This window comes from Pleurodeles waltl, chromosome 6 (genome assembly GCF_031143425.1).
Source record: "Pleurodeles waltl isolate 20211129_DDA chromosome 6, aPleWal1.hap1.20221129, whole genome shotgun sequence".
Lineage (NCBI taxonomy): Eukaryota > Metazoa > Chordata > Amphibia > Caudata > Salamandridae > Pleurodeles > Pleurodeles waltl.
Window position 1 is genome coordinate 864,855,381 of NC_090445.1, and position 21,016 is coordinate 864,876,396.

At 43.6% G+C, this 21,016-nt stretch overlaps 1 protein-coding gene across 1 annotated transcript in view; it reads left to right on the top strand.

Annotated features, from left to right (window-relative positions):
- The window catches only part of PI4K2A (phosphatidylinositol 4-kinase type 2 alpha), a 162,161-nt gene that overhangs the window by 85,924 nt on the left and 55,221 nt on the right, over nucleotides 1-21,016 (top strand). The gene's annotated exons all lie outside the window — the stretch shown is intronic.

Sequence of the window (21,016 nt, forward strand, 5' to 3'; positions counted from 1 at the left end):
AAGGAGTAACCATGTCTTGTTTGGTATTGCCAGACTAGGAATAGAAAATCCTGCTTACTGGTGAAGTTGGATTTAATATTACTATTTTAGAAATGCCACTTTTAGAAAGTGGGCAGTTCTCTGCACTTACTGCCATCTGTGCCTTGCAGCCTGTCTCCAGTCCACGTCTGATCTGTGCTGGTTGACAGCTACCCTTGTGCATTCCACCCAGGCAACCATAAACACAGGACACTCAGTCACATCTGCATTCATCTGCATACTGAATGGGTCTTCCTGGGCAGGAAGGGTTGAGGGGCTTACACTTACATTTCAGAGGCCAGTGGCCTGCCCTCACACAAAGGACTGATAACCCCACACAAGAGTCCTGGCAGGCAAGACTGGGCTGAAGGGGGAACTTGTGCACTTCAAAACCACTCTTCGAAGTTTCCCCCCACAAGGCATTTTTGGATATATAAACTGGGTCTCTGACCCCACCAAAACAGACACTTCTGGACCTACACCTGCACTCTGTCAAAGGAACTGCCTGGCTGCCCAAAGGACGCATCTGGACTGCTTTGCTGAGAAGGACTGTTGCCCTGCTTGTTGCCCTGCTGGCCTCTAACTCTGCTAGAAGGACTCTGCCTCCCCCTTGAAGTGCTCTCCAAGGTCTTGGATTGAGCTTGTCTCCTGTTTCTGAAGTCTCAGGGCCAACAAAGACTTCACCTCTTCAAAGAAAGTTCTTGTGTGTCGAAAATCGACGCAACACCTGCAGAAATCGATGCAAAGCCTGCATTGCGGCAGAGAAATTGCCGCACCGCCGACTGGAACAACACAGCACTGACTTCCCAACAGAAAATTAGATGCATCGCCTACAGATCAACGTAGCACCTGCTCCTTTTACCAGCATGTCAACTATTTTCCAACGCATTGTTCCTGGTTGCCAAAATACCCCTGCATCGCAGTGAGGAACCAAGATTGCGCACCTGAAAAATGACGCTAACCCTTGCAGCATCAAAAGAAACAGCCCATCTGTGTTGCCCCGGAAAATGCGATGCAGTAGCTTATTTTTCCATGCATCTCCTCCTCTTCAGTCTCCGTGCGTTTTTTGACGCATCCCAGGTATTGTGTGTTACAAAGAAACGACTATTGACTTCTAAGGATTGAGACTCTTTTAAACCTTTTAAAAGTGATATTTCAACTTGTGCTTCTTGGATCTTTGTCGTTTTGATCTTATTTTATTCAGATAAATATTATCTATTTATCTAAACTAGTGTGGTGTATTTCTGTGTTACTGTATGATTTATTGCTCAAATACTTTACACACTGCCTTATTTGTTAAGCCTGACTGCTCAGTGCCAAGCTACCAAAGGGTGGGAACAGGATATTTTGGATTGTGTAGTGACAATCCCCTTTATTACTGTTCTGTTATTCTGCATACTTGCTCCTTCATTACCTTGAAGATTATCTTGTTTTATGCATATATTCTAAAGGATATAAAGATAGTGTTAAATTAATGATAGAAATTAGAGTTTTTATATTGTCACAGACCAGGATAAAAAGGTGCAAGTAAGCTAGGGGCTCGGTTCACTAAATACATGCAGAGGTCTCTGCCAGCACATAATTTTCCTACTTTGTGGAATTTATCAATGTTCCTAGGACTATGCTTGAAAAACGACAGGCATATTTCTGGAAAGGTCATTCCAGTCAGCATACTGTTCTCACTGTTACGGCACAAGGGGAGTGGGATCATCTGTGCAAATGCACAGGGTTTTTTTCTCTGAAGGGAAAATATTTGTGCCCAACGAAGAAAGACATGCCCTATCTAACCCAAATGTGGGGGTTATCAATTCCCAATTCCACCATGGAAAGGAACTCCAACCTGTGGTTGGAGTCCAAGTTCAACGCTTTCCAGTATGATCGGAGGAAGGAGATTAGCCTGCGAATGCTGAGTAAATATCTGTCTGTGGGCACACACAAGCTTCCAAGATTAACCAAGCCTTTGCACACCCCTTTTCCGGACGTCAAGTGTGATTTCTGGATGTGGAGAACTCTGCACTCATGACAGAGCTCTCTGCAGAGGTAAATAGGCTTATATCTGCCAATAATCCATTTGTGAACTACCGGCAGGCATAATTAAGGTAAATGTAATTCTAAATTGATCTTTACGACCACATTTATCTTTGTGAATATATTCCTATATCTAGAGCAGGGTCTCTAACCTTTTTGTGTAGCAAAAGCTACTTTTGTTGCTGGAAATCATCCAAAGCTACGGATATTATTAATGAATTACATTTTCATTTTAATACTGACAACATCAGGCAAGTTTACATGTTTGTTTTCAAAATAATTTTTTTAGTGTTTGTTGGCTGGACTACACACAGGAGAGCTACTTATGGGTAGCTTGAGAGCTGGAGACCCCTGATTCTAGAGACTGTAGATAGTAGCCCTTTCCGTCAATCTCAATATCCACTTCCCATACATCTCTGTAAAGCTCTCTGACTGTATTAATTGCTCTATGCTCTTTACAGTGCTCTGCTGACTTTAGCTAGGTTTTCGCTATAAAAATACCACAAACATGCATACACACATCCATAAAAAATGCAGAAATCTGTGATGATCCAATTTAGTTTTTAAGGGTATTTCTTTGGTATTTTAGATGTGCATGTGGAGTAGTTTTGCATTTTTTATGCAGGGTTCTCCAATGTCGGTCCTGGAGGGCCGGATCCTTGCCGATTTTTAAGATAATTACATTTATCTAAATTATGATATGCTAAAAATCTGGCATGGACCCGTTCTCTCCAGGACTGACATTGGAAACCGTGCCTTAATGGATGTTTTGTGAAACCTGCTTTGATGTTCTAGGGGTTATTTTCTCATTATGGTTATTTAAAAATTCTGCCACTGGCTTTGTAATGCACTGATTTTAGTCTTGATTTCTTTATTGTTTTTTGGGCCAGAGTCCTTGGCCTGTGGTTAGCGCTTGTGAATGTTTTGAGGGGGCATCAGTTTGGAAAGGATTTGTCGATCTGTTCCACATCTTAAACATCTTCGCAGATGTTGGACCTGGCCCTTTTTCCAGGGTCATCCCCAAACGTGTAGCCTCCTTCCGCCTATTTTTTCTGACTAGTTTTTGTTGGCTTTATGACTCTTGCCACTTTACCACTGCTAACCAGTGCGAAAGTGCATATGCTTTCTGTGGAAATTGTACTGTTGTTTGGTTTTTCTATGATTGGTGCCCAGGGTCTGTAGATCAAATGCTATTAGTGGGCCTGCAGCACTGGTTGTGCCACCCACATTAGTAGTCCTGTAAATATGTCTCAGACCTGCCAATGCATTGTCGGTATGTCCAGTTTTAAACTGCCAAATTGACTTGCCAAGTATACCCACTTGCCAGGCCCAGCCTTCCCTTATTATAGATGTAAGTTAGGCCTTAGGTAGCCTCATGGGCAGGATGAGGTGTATGTTAAAGGTGGGACATGTACTAATGTGTTTTACATGTCCTAACAGTGAAATACTGCCAAATTCGTTTTTCACTGTCGCAAGGCCTGTCTCTCACACAGGTTAACATGGGGGCTGTCTGTAAATAATCTTAAAGTGCAGTTTCCCTTTGAGAGCATAAAGAAATGTCACAATTTAAAAATACATATGCTAGTGAAGTTGGTTTTTAGATTGTTAGTTTGAAAATGCCACTTTTAGAAAGTAGGCATTTTCTTGCTTTAACCATTCTGTGACTCTGTGTGTTTGTGGATTCCCTGTCTGGGTCAAACTGACAGACAGTTGGGCTGTTTGTGAATCTCCTCTAGAAAGTGACACAAAGGGAGCTGAGGTGTAGCCTTCATATCCTGATGAGCCATCTGGGCTAGAGTGGAGGGAGGAGTGGTCACTTACACCTTAATGGGCTGTGCCTGACCTCACACAATGCAGTTTCCAACCCCCTGGTGTCTGGGGCCTGGTTTTGGCAGGGCATGATCCTGTAAACAACAGAGACTTTCCTTTGAAGTTTACCTACTTCAAAGGTAGAAAGGGGTATAAGTATTGACCCAAAACCCCAGGCTTTAGATCGCCTCAAGATCACTTCTGGAATCAAGAGGAACCTTTGCCAAGGAGAAGAGCTGAAGAGATGAGGAAAAGTGCTGCCCCTGCCTGTGACTGTGCTTTGTTGGGTCATCTTGCAGTTGTTGTTTCTGCCTGTGAAAGGGGACAAAAACTGTACTTTGTTGGGCATTTCCTGCTTGAGAGGTATCTCCAAGGGCTTGGAGTACCCCATGTTTTGGCACCTCAGGGACAGCAAAGGCTTCACCATCCAGTTTGGAGTCTGCGTGCTGTGGATTCTAGCTTGCCAGAGGGTGCGTTTCCAGTTCCTGGGCCCCTGGAAGTGAATTTCTGGAGAAAACCTGTCTAACGTCTCTGGATGATGCCATGCGACTTCGCTAAGGACGCCGCTGCACGGAAACCACAACGCCGCCTGCCCTGAAACCGTGGACCTCGCAGAAGCACGACAACCCAAACGACTCAGCAGGCCTCGCATCGCCGCAGCCGCTGATCCCGCACAACTTCGCTGAGATTGGTGTGTTGTAGCACAGACGTTCGTGACATCCGACTCCATTGCGGCGCCTGTGACCCCGTGACATGAGCGGGACCCCGTAAGGTCGCCCTGCAGAATCGTGACTTCGCCGGACTTCATATCTGCCGGAAGTACCAAGGGGCCGATGCCTCGCAACCTACGTCGCCTCACCTCCACCGCTCTGCAATAAGGACCCGACGCCGCTAGCACCGGAACCGATGCCGCATCGGATCCAGCGACACCTCGCTCCCCGACTCCGCACACCGACGTGTTTTCTACTTGATTTACAAATGTACTACCTCGGGGTCCGTACGACTCCGTAAACAGCGCTAGTGGCGTCGCATTGTTGGAAAAGACTCTGTCACGACGACGTTTAACAGCAAATTGCAGTATTTGTGTCTCTAGGCACTATTTTTGTGTTTGTAAGTGCTAAGATCTTATTTTTAATGGTGTATTGTGGATTTTTATTGTGTTTAGTCTTATTTATTTCGATAAAATATTGACTACTTTTCTAAACCTATGTTGTCATTTTGTAGTGGTTCACAGTATTACTGTGTGTGTTGGTACAAATACTTAACACATTGTCTCTAAGTTAAGCCTGCCTGCTCGTGCCAAGCTACCAAGGGAGTGAGCGGGGGTAAACTGAGTGTAATTCTCCTTTACCCTGACTAGAGTGAGGGTCCTTGCATGGATAGGGGACAACCTGACTGCCAACCAAAGTCCCCATTTCTAACAATGGAGAGATGTTAGTGAAGTGGGTTTTGAGTGCTGAGAAGTTCAGAGTTCCATTGTCTGTAGGTGGTCTTGTTGGTCACTGTTGCTTTAGGAATTTAGCTCCTCTGTGAACATTAAAACAATGAGGGAGCCATTCCGTGGGCTCTTAGTCCTGTTATTGTGATAAATTCAGGCAGGCATTAATTGTACAAAGTAGGTGTCCTCCTGAGTGTTCTGGTTAACCTTGATGTCCAAGAGGCATTTAAGTTGGTGTCAGTGAGTGCTTGATTGTTTTGCAGAGCTCTGTCTTTTAAATGGTAGGAGCAACAAAAGGTAGCTGAGGGAGAGCCACAGTGGAGAAAAGATTAACATTTGGTCAGACATTTCCTGGAAAATAACTGCTAGTCCACCTTCAGTTTTCTTTAGGTGGTTTTGGATGAATATTCCGTTTTCGAGGTGGATGGGATTTGGTGGACTCTGGGATTATTGACCCCTAATCAGGGTATGTTCATGAAGAGATACAAATGTAAGCCACGTACATCTGTATGTTTTGTCTATTTGTTTTCTAAGTGAGTCAGTCGATAATCGCTGTGGCTGTCTGTCAATTCTTTGTCATTTATGTTTTCTGCCTCCATCTAGTTTCCTCCCCACCAATTCACCTGCATCCACTCTTTTTCTCGTTGTTGATTTTCTTTTTCTGAGCCTCTCTTCTCTTTATTACCCTGTATCATCCAAGCTTTCATATATTATTACTACCTTGCTGTTCTTCCCCATCCATTCTTTAACAGTCTCTTTTTCACTTCGTATTCCTCTACATTTCCTCTAACTCTTTGTCTCTCCCCCTCTTTTACAGCCACTCCTCTCTCCAGCTTATCCTTTCAATATAGAATTGTTTTTTACTCCACGTGGGCAACGATATGGGTGCAGTAGAATAAGTTGAGGGCTTGGTGAACCTCTCTTATGATTATGAACAAGCAGGGTCATTCAGCTCTTTGGTTCTCATACTCAATGAGCATTGTACAGCAAAGCTTCAGTTGGTTCTTATACTCAGCTCTTTGGTTTTAATACGCAAGGAGCGCTATAGAGCATGGTTTCAGTTGTCAAAAGGACAGGGCTTTCATGGTGGAAAACACGTGCACCCTTCACAGCAGAGGCCCAGGAAGCAGAAGCCCATTCCTTTTATTGGAGCGCACGTCTCTCTTCACTGCTGGTCCTTTTCTGACAACTTTCCCTCCCCCAAGAGAAGAGGTTACTCCATCTTTCATTTAGGCAAGAAAGGGGGCCTGACAATCTACACTAATCCCATCGGTGTAGGAAATGGAAGTGCTCAAAGCTCCCATCTGGATGATCGTTTTTCAATCTGCGCACCCAGTGATCCCCAAAATCACTTAATAAAAGTGAGTGTTTTTCATGATATGAGACTGTATGCTACGGTAGTTGAATGCTGAAAACCAGATGAGGTGAGGTCTAATGGCTGTAAATATAACAACTGGAGGCATACAATGAATTGGGATAAAATCACTGATGGGTGAAATAAAAGTGAGTAACAAGTTGTCGGATTCGAGAAGATGGAATTTTAATTGCCCTGAGGAAGTTCACGTGTGGTGAACGAAGCGCATTGGCTGTCTGGTGTTGTCATCAAAGAAAATAAAAACGTTTTGGATTATATGCCGGTGTTAAAACTGGACTCTTATTTGTATGAACTATAACGTAATGGTGCAGTACCTCTTGTGGAATTCACACGCACTCCCAACACTTTGTGAGGTTTGCTTTCATCAGGTTGGATCACAGGGGGCGACTTGTGCTGATATCTCAGGAATGTCTGTACATAAGGATGTCATGAAGGTACATCCTAGAAAAGTAATATTGGGACAATAGTAGTAAACCCATCAAGTACTGGAATGTTGCTGGAGCTCCTTACAACCCAGTCTAAATGGTCTTGGGGGAGTTAAATAGGCTGTCGTTTACATTGTGAACTTCTTATAAGTTTACATGCCGTGCACTATTCCGCCGTCTAATAGGTATGTCTGGACGTCTCTTAAAAATAACGTTTCCCTTGGGGCATTGACAGTAGATAAGACACTGTGCCATTGAGTACAAGACCATAGTGCTCCAATATACCATTGCCGTTTTCAGATTCTTTTTTGAGCCAGTTTGTTCAGAAGCAAGGACATTCGGAGGTCAGGGGTTGGTTTGCCTAAAGATAACTGCACCAAAAACTTAATTGAATACCGAATAAGGTGGTGATTATTGCAGAACATGACATTGTCAGTGGAAATATACAGGTTTTATCAGATTTTTGATCAAATGATTTCCAGGCCAAAGAACCTATATTGGAGGGGCTCTCGTTTTCCATGGTACCGGTAGCCACCTTTTCAGGTTCATGATTGTGAATTCTCTGCTTAAATTCTGGTTACGTTTTTTATGATGTGTCATAAAAAATTCTAAGTTAGTTATCTCCATCTACCTGCCTTCATGTATTACGTGGCCTCTCAGCAACATTTGACACTGTCGGACATCTCTGGCTTGTAAGTGTTTAGTTGCAGAATGGGTTTTCACTACCCAGTTCTGAATTGGCTCTCCTTCTGCCACTCCCTTTGTAGCCAATTTTCAAATTATTCCACATTGTGACATTGACCAGCAGCAGTACTGAAATATCTTGTGCATCAGTGACATCAGAATCCGATACTCGTGTGTCAAGAAAACACAATAGTGGATGGCGAATAACTTTTTCCTGCTACATTCTGAAACAAATCTGAATTTATACTAATGTTGACTACCAATTCAGGCCAGACAGCAATTTGATTAAAATCTGGCATCTGAGTTACATGGATCTGAGTACCCCTCCCTAAATGTCATCAGTGCCCACTGTCTCTGTCCTGTGGTTAAAGTGGCCCCAGGAGCAAAAACAATCTGTGTCTGGAAACTAATATAGTTCCACATGGGTGCTATATCAAATACATGACTCTCTTTGGTGCCCCTACTAAAGATGTACCCCGATTTTCTTGCATTCAGAAAACTATTGAGAACTCACAGATCATTGCCTTGTTTCATCTTTTCCTGCCCTAGCCTTACCTGTTACTATATCATTTTGTTTTAAGAAGCTCTGCGGTTTCTGATGCATGAATATTGTTATGTTCGATGGCATCTGTCGCTGTAGATACGCATGTTCTGCAATAGCTCGCCATCTGGTGTTGGGCTGGAGTGTTACAAGTTGTTTTTCTTCGAAGAAGTCTTTCGAGTCACGGGACCGAGTGACTCCTCCTTTTGTCTCCATTGCGCATGGGCGTCGACTCCATCTTCGATTGTTTTTTTTCCACCATCGGGTTCGGACGTGTTCCTGTCGCTCCGAGTTTCGGAACGGAAAATTAGCTAATTTCGGAAGATTTTCGTCGGTATTGTTGCGTTCGGGATCGGCGTACTTACATTCAACACCGCATCGAAGATCGAAGAGCTCCGGTGCCCTTCGGGGTAGTTTTTCGATCCTCCGTCGGGGCCTGGTCGGCCCGACCGCGTGCTGAAGAACGCCGATGGAACGGACCCCGTTTCGTTTCTGCCCCAAATGCCACAATAAATACCCCTACACAGACCAACACTTGGTCTGCAACCTGTGCCTGTCACCTGAGCACAGCGAAGACACCTGCGAGGCCTGTCGTGCGTTCCGGTCCCGAAAAACACTCCGAGACCGTCGAGCCAGAAGACTTCAGATGGCGTCCGCACCGACAGCCCAACGGGAGTTCGAGGAACAGGAAGAGGAAGGTACCTTCTCGATCCAAGACTCAGACTCCGAAGGATTCGACGATACACAAACCGTGAGTAAGACGTCGAAAACCACACAGAGAAACATTTACAAGGCCCAGGGGACGCCACTGCCACCAGGCCATGGCTCGACCCATAAATTCGGTGACCGACCGTCGGCACCGAAAAAGGCCCAAACAGTGCCGAGATCGTCCGACTCCGGTCGAGACACCGGCACGCAGCCTTCTCGGGACCGAGAAAGTGCTGGAGACAAGCCTCGACACCGAGATGCCGGTGTGGACACGGCTCGACGCCGAGACAGCGGCACCGAAACAGATCGACGCCGAGAGGTTTCGGCCCCGAAAAGGAAAAAAGTCACCTCGGAGCCGAAAAAACACGCAGACAAAGTTTCGATGCCGAAACAAACTGCAAGCGACCCAGCTTCAGGCTCTTATACAGAAGAGCACTCGCTAACCTCCCAAATGCAGAAGCATAGGTTTGAGGAAGAGCTACAAGCAACTGATGTGGACCATACGCAAAAGCGTATCTTCATTCAGCAGGGGACAGGAAAAATAAGCACCCTTCCCCCCCATTAGGAGAAAGAGGAGGTTGGAGTTCCAGACGGAACAAACACCACAACCAAAAGTGGTGAAAAGAGTTACACCACCACCCTCTCCTCCGCCCGTGATTGACGTTTCACCAGCACAAACTCCATCACACTCCCCAGCTCACACCACCATGAGCCAGGGTGACCAAGATCAGGACGCATGGGACCTATACGACGCCCCAGTGTCAGATAACAGCCCGGAGGCATACCCTACAAAGCCATCTCCACCAGAAGACAGCACCGCGTACTCTCAGGTGGTGGCTAGAGCAGCACAATATCACAATGTAAGCCTCCACTCAGAACAGGTCGAGGATGATTTCTTGTTCAACACACTCTCCTCCACCCACAGCTCATACCAAAGCCTGCCTATGCTCCCTGGTATGCTCCGGCACGCAAAAGACATATTTAAGGAGCCGGTCAAAAGTAGGGCAATCACACCAAGGGTGGAAAAAAAGTATAAGCCGCCTCCTACGGACCCGGTTTTCATCACTACACAGCTGCCACCAGACTCTGTTGTTGTAGGAGCAGCTAGGAAAAGGGCCAACTCCCACACATCTGGACATGCACCACCCCCAGATAAAGAAAGCCGCAAGTTCGATGCAGCTGGTAAGAGAGTCGCAGCACAAGCTGCAAACCAGTGGCGCATCGCGAACTCCCAGGCACTACTTGCGCGCTATGACAGAGCCCACTGGGACGAGATGCAACATCTCATTGAACATCTGCCCAAGGACTTACAAAATAGGGCAAAGCAAGTGGTCGAGGAAGGACAGACCATTTCCAACAACCAGATCCGCTCCTCCATGGACGCTGCAGATACAGCTGCACGGACAATTAATACATCTGTAACTATCAGAAGGCATGCATGGCTCCGAACGTCTGGATTTAAACCAGAGATTCAACAAGCAGTTCTCAATATGCCTTTTAATGAAAAAGAACTGTTCGGTCCAGAAGTGGACACAGCGATTGAGAAACTCAAAAGAGATACGGACACTGCCAAAGCCATGGGCGCACTCTACTCCCCGCAGAGCAGAGGGAATTACAGCACATTCCGTAAAACGCCCTTTCGAGGGGGGTTTCGAGGTCAAAGCACACAAGCCAGCACCTCACAAGCCACACCGTCCAGTTACCAGGGACAGTATAGAGGAGGTTTTCGGGGACAATATAGAGGAGGGCAATTCCCTAGAAATAGAGGAAGATTTCAAAGCCCCAAAGCCCCTACTACTAAACAGTGACTCACAGGTCACTCACCCCCTCCACACAACACCAGTGGGGGGAAGAATAGGTCATTATTACAAAGCATGGGAGGAAATCACTACAGACACTTGGGTTCTAGCAATTATCCAACATGGTTATTGCATAGAATTTCTACAATTCCCTCCAAACATACCACCAAAAGCACAAAATTTAACAACACACCATTCCAATCTCCTGGAGATAGAAGTGCAGGCACTATTGCAAAAGAATGCAATCGAATTAGTGCCAAACACACAAATAAACACAGGAGTTTACTCACTGTACTTTCTGATACCAAAGAAGGACAAAACACTGAGACCAATCCTAGACCTCAGAGTAGTGAACACTTTCATCAAATCAGACCACTTCCACATGGTCACACTACAAGAAGTATTGCCATTGCTAAAACTGCACGACTACATGGCAACTTTAGACCTCAAGGATGCTTATTTCCATATACCAATACACCCATCGCACAGGAAATACCTAAGGTTTGTATTCAAAGGAATACATTACCAATTCAAGGTACTGCCTTTCGGATTAACAACCGCACCAAGAGTCTTTACCAAATGTCTAGCGGTAGTCGCAGCACACATAAGAAGGCAGCAGATACATGTGTTCCCATATCTAGACGACTGGCTAATCAAGGCCCATTCGTTAATAGAGTGCTCAAATCACACAAATCATATCATACAAACCCTCTTCAAACTAGGGTTCACCGTCAATTTCACAAAATCCAAAATTCTGCCACGCAAGGTACAACAATACCTGGGAGCCATAATAGACACATCAAAAGGAGTAGCCACTCCAAGTCCACAAAGAATTCAAAATTTCAACACCATCATACAACGCATGTATCCAACACAAAAGATACAAGCAAAGATGGTATTACAACTCCTAGGCATGATGTCATCATGCATAGCCATTGTCCCAAACGCAAGACTGCACATGAGGCCCTTACAACAATGCCTAGCATCACAGTGGTCTCAAGCACAGGGTCACCTTCTAGATCTGGTGTTAATAGACCGCCAAACTTACCTCTCGCTTCTGTGGTGGAACAACATAAATTTAAACAAAGGGCGGCCTTTCCAAGACCCAGTGCCACAATACGTAATAACAACAGATGCTTCCATGACAGGGTGGGGAGCACACCTCGATCAACACAGCATACAAGGACAATGGAACGTACATCAAACAAAACTGCATATCAATCACCTAGAACTTCTAGCAGTTTTTCAAGCACTAAAAGCTTTCCAACCAATAATAGTTCACAAATACATTCTCGTCAAAACAGACAACATGACAACAATGTATTATCTAAACAAGCAGGGGGGGACGCACTCCACGCAGTTAAGCCTGCTAGCACAAAAAATTTGGCATTGGGCAATTCACAACCAAATTCGCCTAATTGCACAGTTTATACCAGGGATACAAAATCAACTCGCAGACAATCTCTCTCGAGATCACCAACAGGTCCACGAATGGGAAATTCACCCCCAAATTCTGAACACTTATTTCAAACTCTGGGGAACACCTCAGATAGACTTGTTTGCGACAAGGGAGAACGCAAAATGCCAAAACTTCGCATCCAGATACCCACACAAACAATCCCAAGGCAATGCCCTATGGATGAACTGGTCAGGGATATTTGCTTACGCTTTTCCTCCTCTCCCTCTCCTTCCTTACCTGGTAAACAAACTCAGTCAAAGCAAACTCAAACTCATATTGATAGCACCAACTTGGGCAAGGCAACCCTGGTACACAACGCTGCTAGACCTATCAGTGGTACCCTGCATCAAATTGCCCAACAGGCCAGATCTGTTGACACAGCACAACCAAAAGATCAGACACCCAGATCCAGCATCGCTGAATCTAGCAATCTGGCTCCTGAAATCCTAGAATTCGGGCACTTACAACTTACCCAAGAATGTATGGAAGTCATAAAACAAGCAAGAAGGCCATCCACCAGGCACTGCTATGCAAGTAAATGGAAGAGGTTTGTTTGCTACTGCCATATTAATCAAATACAACCATTACACACAACTCCAGAACATGTAGTGGGTTACTTGCTTCACTTACAAAAATCTAACCTAGCTTTCTCTTCCATTAAGATTCACCTTGCAGCAATATCTGCATACCTGCAAACTACCTATTCAACTTCCCTATATAAAATACCAGTCATTAAAGCATTCATGGAGGGCCTTAGGAGAATTATACCACCAAGAACACTACCTGTTCCTTCATGGAACCTAAATGTTGTCCTAACTAGACTTATGGGTCCACCTTTTGAACCCATGCACTCCTGCGACATACAGTTCCTAACCTGGAAGGTGGCATTTCTCATCACCATTACTTCCCTAAGAAGAGTAAGCGAGATTCAGGCGTTTACTATACAGGAACCTTTTATACAACTACACAAAAATAAAGTCGTCCTAAGGACCAATCCTAAATTTTTGCCAAAGGTTATTTCACCGTTCCATCTAAATCAAACAGTGGAACTTCCAGTGTTCTTTCCACAGCCAGATACCGTAGCTGAAAGGGCACTACATACATTAGATGTCAAAAGAGCATTAATGTATTACATTGACAGAACAAAAAACGTCAGAAAGACTAAACAACTCTTTATTGCATTTCAAAAACCTCACGCAGGAAACCCAATTTCAAAACAAGGTATAGCCAGATGGATAGTTAAATGCATCCAAATCTGCTACCTTAAAGCTAAACGACAGCTGCCCATTACACCAAGGGCACACTCAACCAGAAAGAAAGGTGCTACCATGGCCTTTCTAGGAAACATCCCAATGCAAGAAATATGTAAGGCAGCCACATGGTCTACGCCTCACACATTCACCAAGCACTACTGTGTAGACGTGTTATCCGCACAACAAGCCACAGTAGGTCAAGCCGTATTAAGGACATTATTTCAGACTACTTCCACTCCTACAGGCTGATCCACCGCTTTTGGGGAAATAACTGCTTACTAGTCTATGCAGAACATGCGTATCTACAGCGACAGATGCCATCGAACTGAAAATGTCACTTACCCAGTGTACATCTGTTCGTGGCATCAGTCGCAGTAGATTCGCATGTGCCCACCCGCCTCCCCGGGAGCCTGTAGCAGTTTGGAAGTTACCTTCAATTATTTATATATGTATCATCTCAACCTTAAATAGGTGCATACTTAGTCACTCCATTGCATGGGCACTATTACTACAATTCAACTCCTACCTCACCCTCTGCGGGGGAAAAACAATCGAAGATGGAGTCGACGCCCATGCGCAATGGAGACAAAAGGAGGAGTCACTCGGTCCCGTGACTCGAAAGACTTCTTCGAAGAAAAACAACTTGTAACACTCCGGCCCAACACCAGATGGCGAGCTATTGCAGAACATGCGAATCTACTGCGACTGATGCCACGAACAGATGTACACTGGGTAAGTGACATTTTCATTATAAAGCAAGCGAATGACTTCTAGGTATAGCAGCACTGTAGAAAACCTGAAATTAGATAAAACAAATAATAATGAGCACACTGTGAATGTCAGCCCTCTCTATGACCGTTCTTAGAGAACTGTGATTTTTTTCTCTTTGTTTAAATTAAAACAGTAAAGACCATATAAAAGCAGTGTTTGATTCATCACATTGTTTCACAGACAGCGCCTCATTTGCAGTCGCCACAAGAATGTATGGTGCCCCGATTGAGATATCGGTGCGAGCAACCCAATCATCCAAGACAATCCTATATTTCTACGAGAAGTTCAAGAATTACTTCTGAAGGGGCAATCAATAAGGTGCCCTTCAAGGAGTGGAAAGAGGAATATACTTCCTAATACCGAAACAAGTTCTGAGACTTATACCAATTCTGGACTTAACTGTTCTTGACCACGCTTGGAAAAGCCTAGTGGTTCCAAATTACAACACTACAAAATGTCACTCCTTTATTGGAAAAAGGAGACTTCCCGGTAACAGTAGATCGCAAAGATGTCTGTTTTCACATTGAAATGAAAGTGGAACAACAAAAATAACACCTTCTGCGATGGCAGTATTTACTGTCCATTAAATGTGTTACTTTTTAGCATAAAATATACATCAAGGATATTTACAAAATACTTGGCAGTGGTGTCTGTGCACCTAGCATGATAAGCAGTTCGTCTGTCCATATCTAGTTCGTTTTCTGCAAAAGTGAAACATGTCCCAACAGTACCACTCTGGTATAAACCAGGGAATACACCTACTCCATCAATTGGAGTTCACAGTCAACATTAGAAAGACATTCCTATAATGTTGCAACACAAAATGTTTAGTTGTGGAGCAGAACATACACGGCAGTGGCTGTCCCAACACAAAAGAAAATACTGTAATTTTGAGAATAAGATATCCTCTACCAGAGACCTCCGTCTCTGACACTTAGAAATGTAAGGAAAATGTTGGAAAGAATGGCAGCTTGAATTTACCTTGCATATGTGCATGTGCAAATGAGATCAGTACTAGAGAGAGTAACAGCCTAAGGCTCAGTCGCTGGGTAACTGTGAGGGTGTAGTTATTGTTACAAATAAGGGAAGGAAAACTAATGTGGTGGATACACAAGAACAATGCAAAGGGCAGAGTGTTCACTCAACCAGTAACCACAGCAATAATAACAATGGAAGCATCACACATCCACATGAAGTGCAAGGCAAAGGTCGCTGAGGACCAAATTTGGTGATCAAATATAGAAATGTCTTTGCACTAAAAATATATTACACCTAGAAGCATCTAAAAGGCTAATTCAGAGTTCAGTTGTAGACACGCAACCCGATAGCTATGTTTTACATAAATGGAAAAGGAGGAGCAAGGCCATAAACAAAGTTGGCGCAGGACATTTGGCAGTGGTCAGTTCAAAATCACATTTCACTGGTAGCACTTCACAATGTACTACCAGAGCAAAATTGAGATGCAGCTAATTTAAGTTTACAAATGGGAATTTCCCAGGACTAGAACTAGATCAGGGAGTTGTCAACAGCATCTTCACAACATGGGGAACACCAAGCATTGATTTGTTTGCTTCCCAAGCAAATGCAGCACGGTAACACTTTGCATGGAGGTACCGACACCACAATATTGAGAATGTGCTGTCACTGGTTTGATAATAGTCATTTGCTTATGATTTTCCACCACTACCAGTGATTACTTTCCTTCAACCAGTGCAAAGTGTTACAGATGACTACAATGCTGCTAGCACAGTTGTGGGCTCAAAAGACATGGCACCTCAACAAATGCCCTTCCCAGCATAATATGGAGAGCCTGGAAATGTTTCCAAAACTTCTGACAATTGTAAAATGGAAGAATCGATCACACAGAACCCAGTACTTGAAACTAATCAGCATGGCACCTTCACTCTTAGAATTAATTTATTGCAAAGGTGCATGGAGACGATAACAAGCAGAAGTGTTATCTGACTAAAGAGTTGTGCTTTGCATAGTAGTTTAAAGACGAAATGTCATATGACACAGATATAATTCAATGCCTAATATATTTATTACACAGCAAACTTAGTAATGCTTATCTTCAGTTGTAGCTTAATCAAGAGGCGTCAGTAGAAAGCAGCTGTTTGTGATTCCAGTTATCAAAAGTTTTAGAGGGTGTAAAAACATGAGGAATCCACGACCTACAGTTACTACTCCAACTTGGAACATAACTATAACCTGGGGCAAGTCTCATGAAATCTCCCTATGAACCAGTACGTAAGATCATAGTGAAGCAGTTAATGCTTCCACGTACAGCTCCTACACCAAATGCAACATAACCAATGCCTTGAGAAATCTCATGACACCTCCTTTTAACCAGTGCGTAAGGTCATATTGAAGCACTTTTCTAATTGCCATTATTTCTTTTTCGTAGGCTTGGTGAATGCAAGCACAAATAGCGCAAGAAGTCTACCTACTGGTCGTTATTTAGGGGTCGCACCTGCAACCCATGGCTTGCCCCTTGTGACTCCTGGCACTGCTTTTGCCACCCTGGGCTCAGAGGTGGCAAAAGCAGTCCCAAAAACAGAAGGCACAAAGTCTCCTGATAAGCACAGTTTACTTTGTGCTACTCAGACTAGTAACAAGTTCGGTAAAGTAAGAAAATTCAGCAGAGTAGTGCCCATTCTTCCCAATGAAAGTGAAATAAAAACACACATTGTTAATCATCGTATTTACCGTTATTAGGAATACAGGAAAAATCTGTTTGAATAAAGCCCTTTGCGCTTAGCAAGAGTGACGGTGCCTTTCAAGTGATTAGAGACAAAACGTTTTAATAATGGTTAGGAATACTGTAAAAGCCAGTAACCTAGCTCAGGGTCTATATATTGTCCATATGAAATAATAAAGGTGAACATAACTATTGCTTTATTTTTATTCTTTTTAAAAACATTTTCCTGCGATGTATCAATACGTTTTCCTTTTTTGGTGTATATTAGGAGTATTATTACATCATGACCATTTGATAGTAGACATAATTTTGGTTCATAGTGTTATTTGTTTTGTAGCACAATGTCCTCCACTTCAAACGAAAACAAATGTATAATGTTTCCCATACATATCATGCCCACATTCTATTTAAAAATCAGGTGGTACTGACCGATTTGGAGATCTGGCGTACTATGATTAATGAGTTATCTGGTGTGCAGGAGAGCGAGGGCGAGGTCTCCTTAACAGACGCTTCCGCTAGTTGAGCTCTGGCCATAGTTGGGCCATTCGAGGAATGAGTATGGGAGTTATAGGGGCATGGATGTGAGTTTTGGTGATTTGTAGGAGGGTGTGCTTCTGTCTTTTGCTTTTGGTGTGAGTGTCATCATGAGCTGGCCCTCCTCCTCTTCTTAGTTCCTGGCTTGTTCATGGGCTGTTGTTTTGCTGCCCCCCCGGTAGTCACCCCCGCATATGCTTGATGCCTTGGATGAATGACGGACACCCGTTGCTCTCTCTTCTGGTCTGTCTGTGATAAATATGATTACAATGTTATGTTCGATAGTTAATGTATTAAATTATACTGCACTGAATTTGTAGGGGTTGGCGCCGCAAATTGCTATGCTTGTGCAGTTCTGTGGTTGTTAGATCGACCTAGCCTATTACCATCATTGTCTTATTTCTCCATGCACACTAGGTTATAGCACACTGTGCAGTCCCGGAGCTGGGGTCTCTAAAATGGTATCGACATTAGCCGTGCGGCTGGACTGTAATATCCCCCTAAAAGTAATGTGGATATAATGTAGTGCATAGTTGTATGTGTTCTTTTATATGCATAAATAAACCAATTAAAAAAAAAAAAATCAAGTGGTATCTAAAATGGCCATTTATTTGTTTTAGTAACATCTGTGTTAATCTGTGAATTGGTGGGCACTTATTATAAGGTGCTTAACTTTGCGATCAAAGGTCATGTATGTCACTTCCTATGATGATATTGAGTTCAAAGGATGCGTGAGGTCACTACCCCTGGCATTTCTGGTTAATAAATGCCCATGTACTACATGCACATTCAGAAAGATAAGGTGGTTAGAAGAAAAAATTCAAAAATCATTTTGAGTATAGGATCTAGTTTTCATATTAATCAATAACATAATTATAATCTTTCTTCCATTAGCCAAGTACACATGTAGCAAACGCTGTACATACATTGTATGACAGAGAGAAAGGTACTGACAAAAACACAGCTTTTGTGGTTCACTCACCAGAGGTAATTGGAATGTCAGTTACTAAAGAAACTAGGTGGATTGTGCAGATATTTCAACTTTGCCACGATTTAGCTCGTAAGGCACTAGATAAAGCCAAGGACACACTGCCTATGAAAGGAGCATACATTGGTAATGGGACTACAAATTACATTTGTTATGCAGCAGCATGGTCATATTAATGCTTGTTCAAAAAACTCTGTGTGGTTACATAATCTCAAAGTGAGACTAAGGCAGGCCAGATTGTGTTAAAACATTTGTTTGCCACTGCACATTCTCCACTACAAGAGACTAATACTGCTACAAAACCAATACTCAACATGCAAATCTAGAATTGTGTTCACTCATATATTTGTGTGTGCGTATGGTATAGCGTAACACAGCTTAGAATTAGGAGACTCACAAGCACCATATAAAGAAAAAAGAGTTGGAAAACGGTGACTGCTTATAGAGCATTATCGGCTTATGCTCAAAATTATACTGACTGCGTATGCTTGACCCCCAAAATAGAACTTTTTTTAGAAGAATTTTCTGGACTAATAGGTGGCGGAATAAGATGAGAATCAGATTGTGATGCTGTGTTCAGCTGTAGAACAACACAACATCTTCATGTCTTATTTCCATAAGATGCGAGTTTGTGCATGGTATATCGTAACACAGCTTGGAATTAGTACACACTCAAGCACTTTATAAAGAAAAAGGAGCCGGAAGACGGTGGCACAAGAAAATGCCACAGCGCTACAGCTCATAATAGCCTGGCAAGATGGTGTGTGTGTCATCGCCACTGCACAGTTGGGCAGCGGCATGCGTAATACCTGAAGTGCTCTTTTTTTGTCTGCCATCGCTGAAATCATCAAATTAATTCTTCTTGACCAATCCAATATGGCCTTATGACGTAAGCATTAACGTGAACATCCTTGTGCATGCAGTGACATACACGCTTTGCGGAATGCCAGATTCCCTCAAGTTTGCTGACTTCACAGCTGCGCAGGATTCTGTCTTCGAACACTGACCCTCATGGGGTTTCCTAGTCTTCCAAGGCCACAATGAGGTGAGGTAGAACTCTCACTTGCACTTGTGCCACTTCTCTCATGATGGTGCATATGCCGTTACTCCTCTCTTCTTATCTGTACTGCTTGGACACCCAATATAATACCTTTCGTCGTCCACCTTGACTCACTAGTTCTCCTGAACATGCCTCAAACCAGTGAACTATCAGTACAGTCCGTCTTGTAGTTAAAACGTGAATACATTTCTCTTTGTGCTTAGTTGTCTCCAACTTTTTCTGTACACGATGGTTCTCACAAGGTTGAGATCGTCGCCAAATTGTAGTAAAGATACATACTCCTTTTGGTATCCATAAGACCTCTTTATTCTCAATTCCGTTGCATTAGAGAGACAGAGGTGCAGCAGCAATTCCGCCTCAGCTCCCAACTGTCATCCCACAGAACCTTTACCTTCCTCAGATTCTTTATTACCTCACAACTCACCTTCCACATTCCACTACAGCAACAGCACATGATTGTTTACTGGAGCCCTGTTGGTTTAAGCTCAGAATCAAGGAGCGTCATACTGACTATGCTTGACTAGAGCTTTGTTAATTTAGAAGAGTTTGCTGGACTATTCAGGGGTGGAATAACATGAGATTCAACTGTGATGCTCTGTTCTGCAGCAGCATACACACCATCAGCAGGTGTTTTTTGCATGACAAATGTAGATGGAGAACTGCTGGGCAACTGGAGCGGGCAACAAAAGGGAAATTGCTTTGTGAGCCGTGGAATTAGGTAAGGAACGCTGTTGGGTAGCTGAACTCAGGATGTGTGTGTCAGGCGTGACACTGCCATGCTTTACGGATATGGGTTGCAGAAAAGTAGAGCTGCTGAGGAGCAGTGGTATCACACTCAATTTGTGTTTATTCCCTTCTCTCTTCTCAGAGAAGTGTTTCTTTGCTCAGCTTCAGCCAGTTGAAGGTGTGCCACCCAAATTGAGTCTGAATTCACTTACACCTGTGTAGGTGAGACTTGTAGAAGGGACCATCATTTGGACCCCTACCTCAGTTTACACACAATTATAATCCTGCGTGTACTATACAATCAGACTTGTTTCCGCAATTGTTTAAGAGGGCCTATACAACTTTATAGAGGTAAGTGCTACAGTTCCTACAGTCGCAGTCCTGGCTTTAAAATGTTTCTGAGTTCAAACTAGGACATCACTAGTACAATTCAAAAATGTTTGCCTATATGAAAACCAAAACTGTGGTGTCATGGACGCATATTGACAAGTTGGTAGCACCAGTTGAAAGCTATTTCTTCATAAGTTATCATCCTGTTGTCCTCTTTTATTGTATTATGCCCTTGATGTACTCTACATGCATCTCTCTTGCGTAAAAATGAACTGTGCGAGGGGAAGGGGTTGGAGAGGGCCTCATACTTGGGGTGGTAGGGATGTGATGGGTGAGGTTGTGGACATAGATGTAAGGGAATGGATTGAT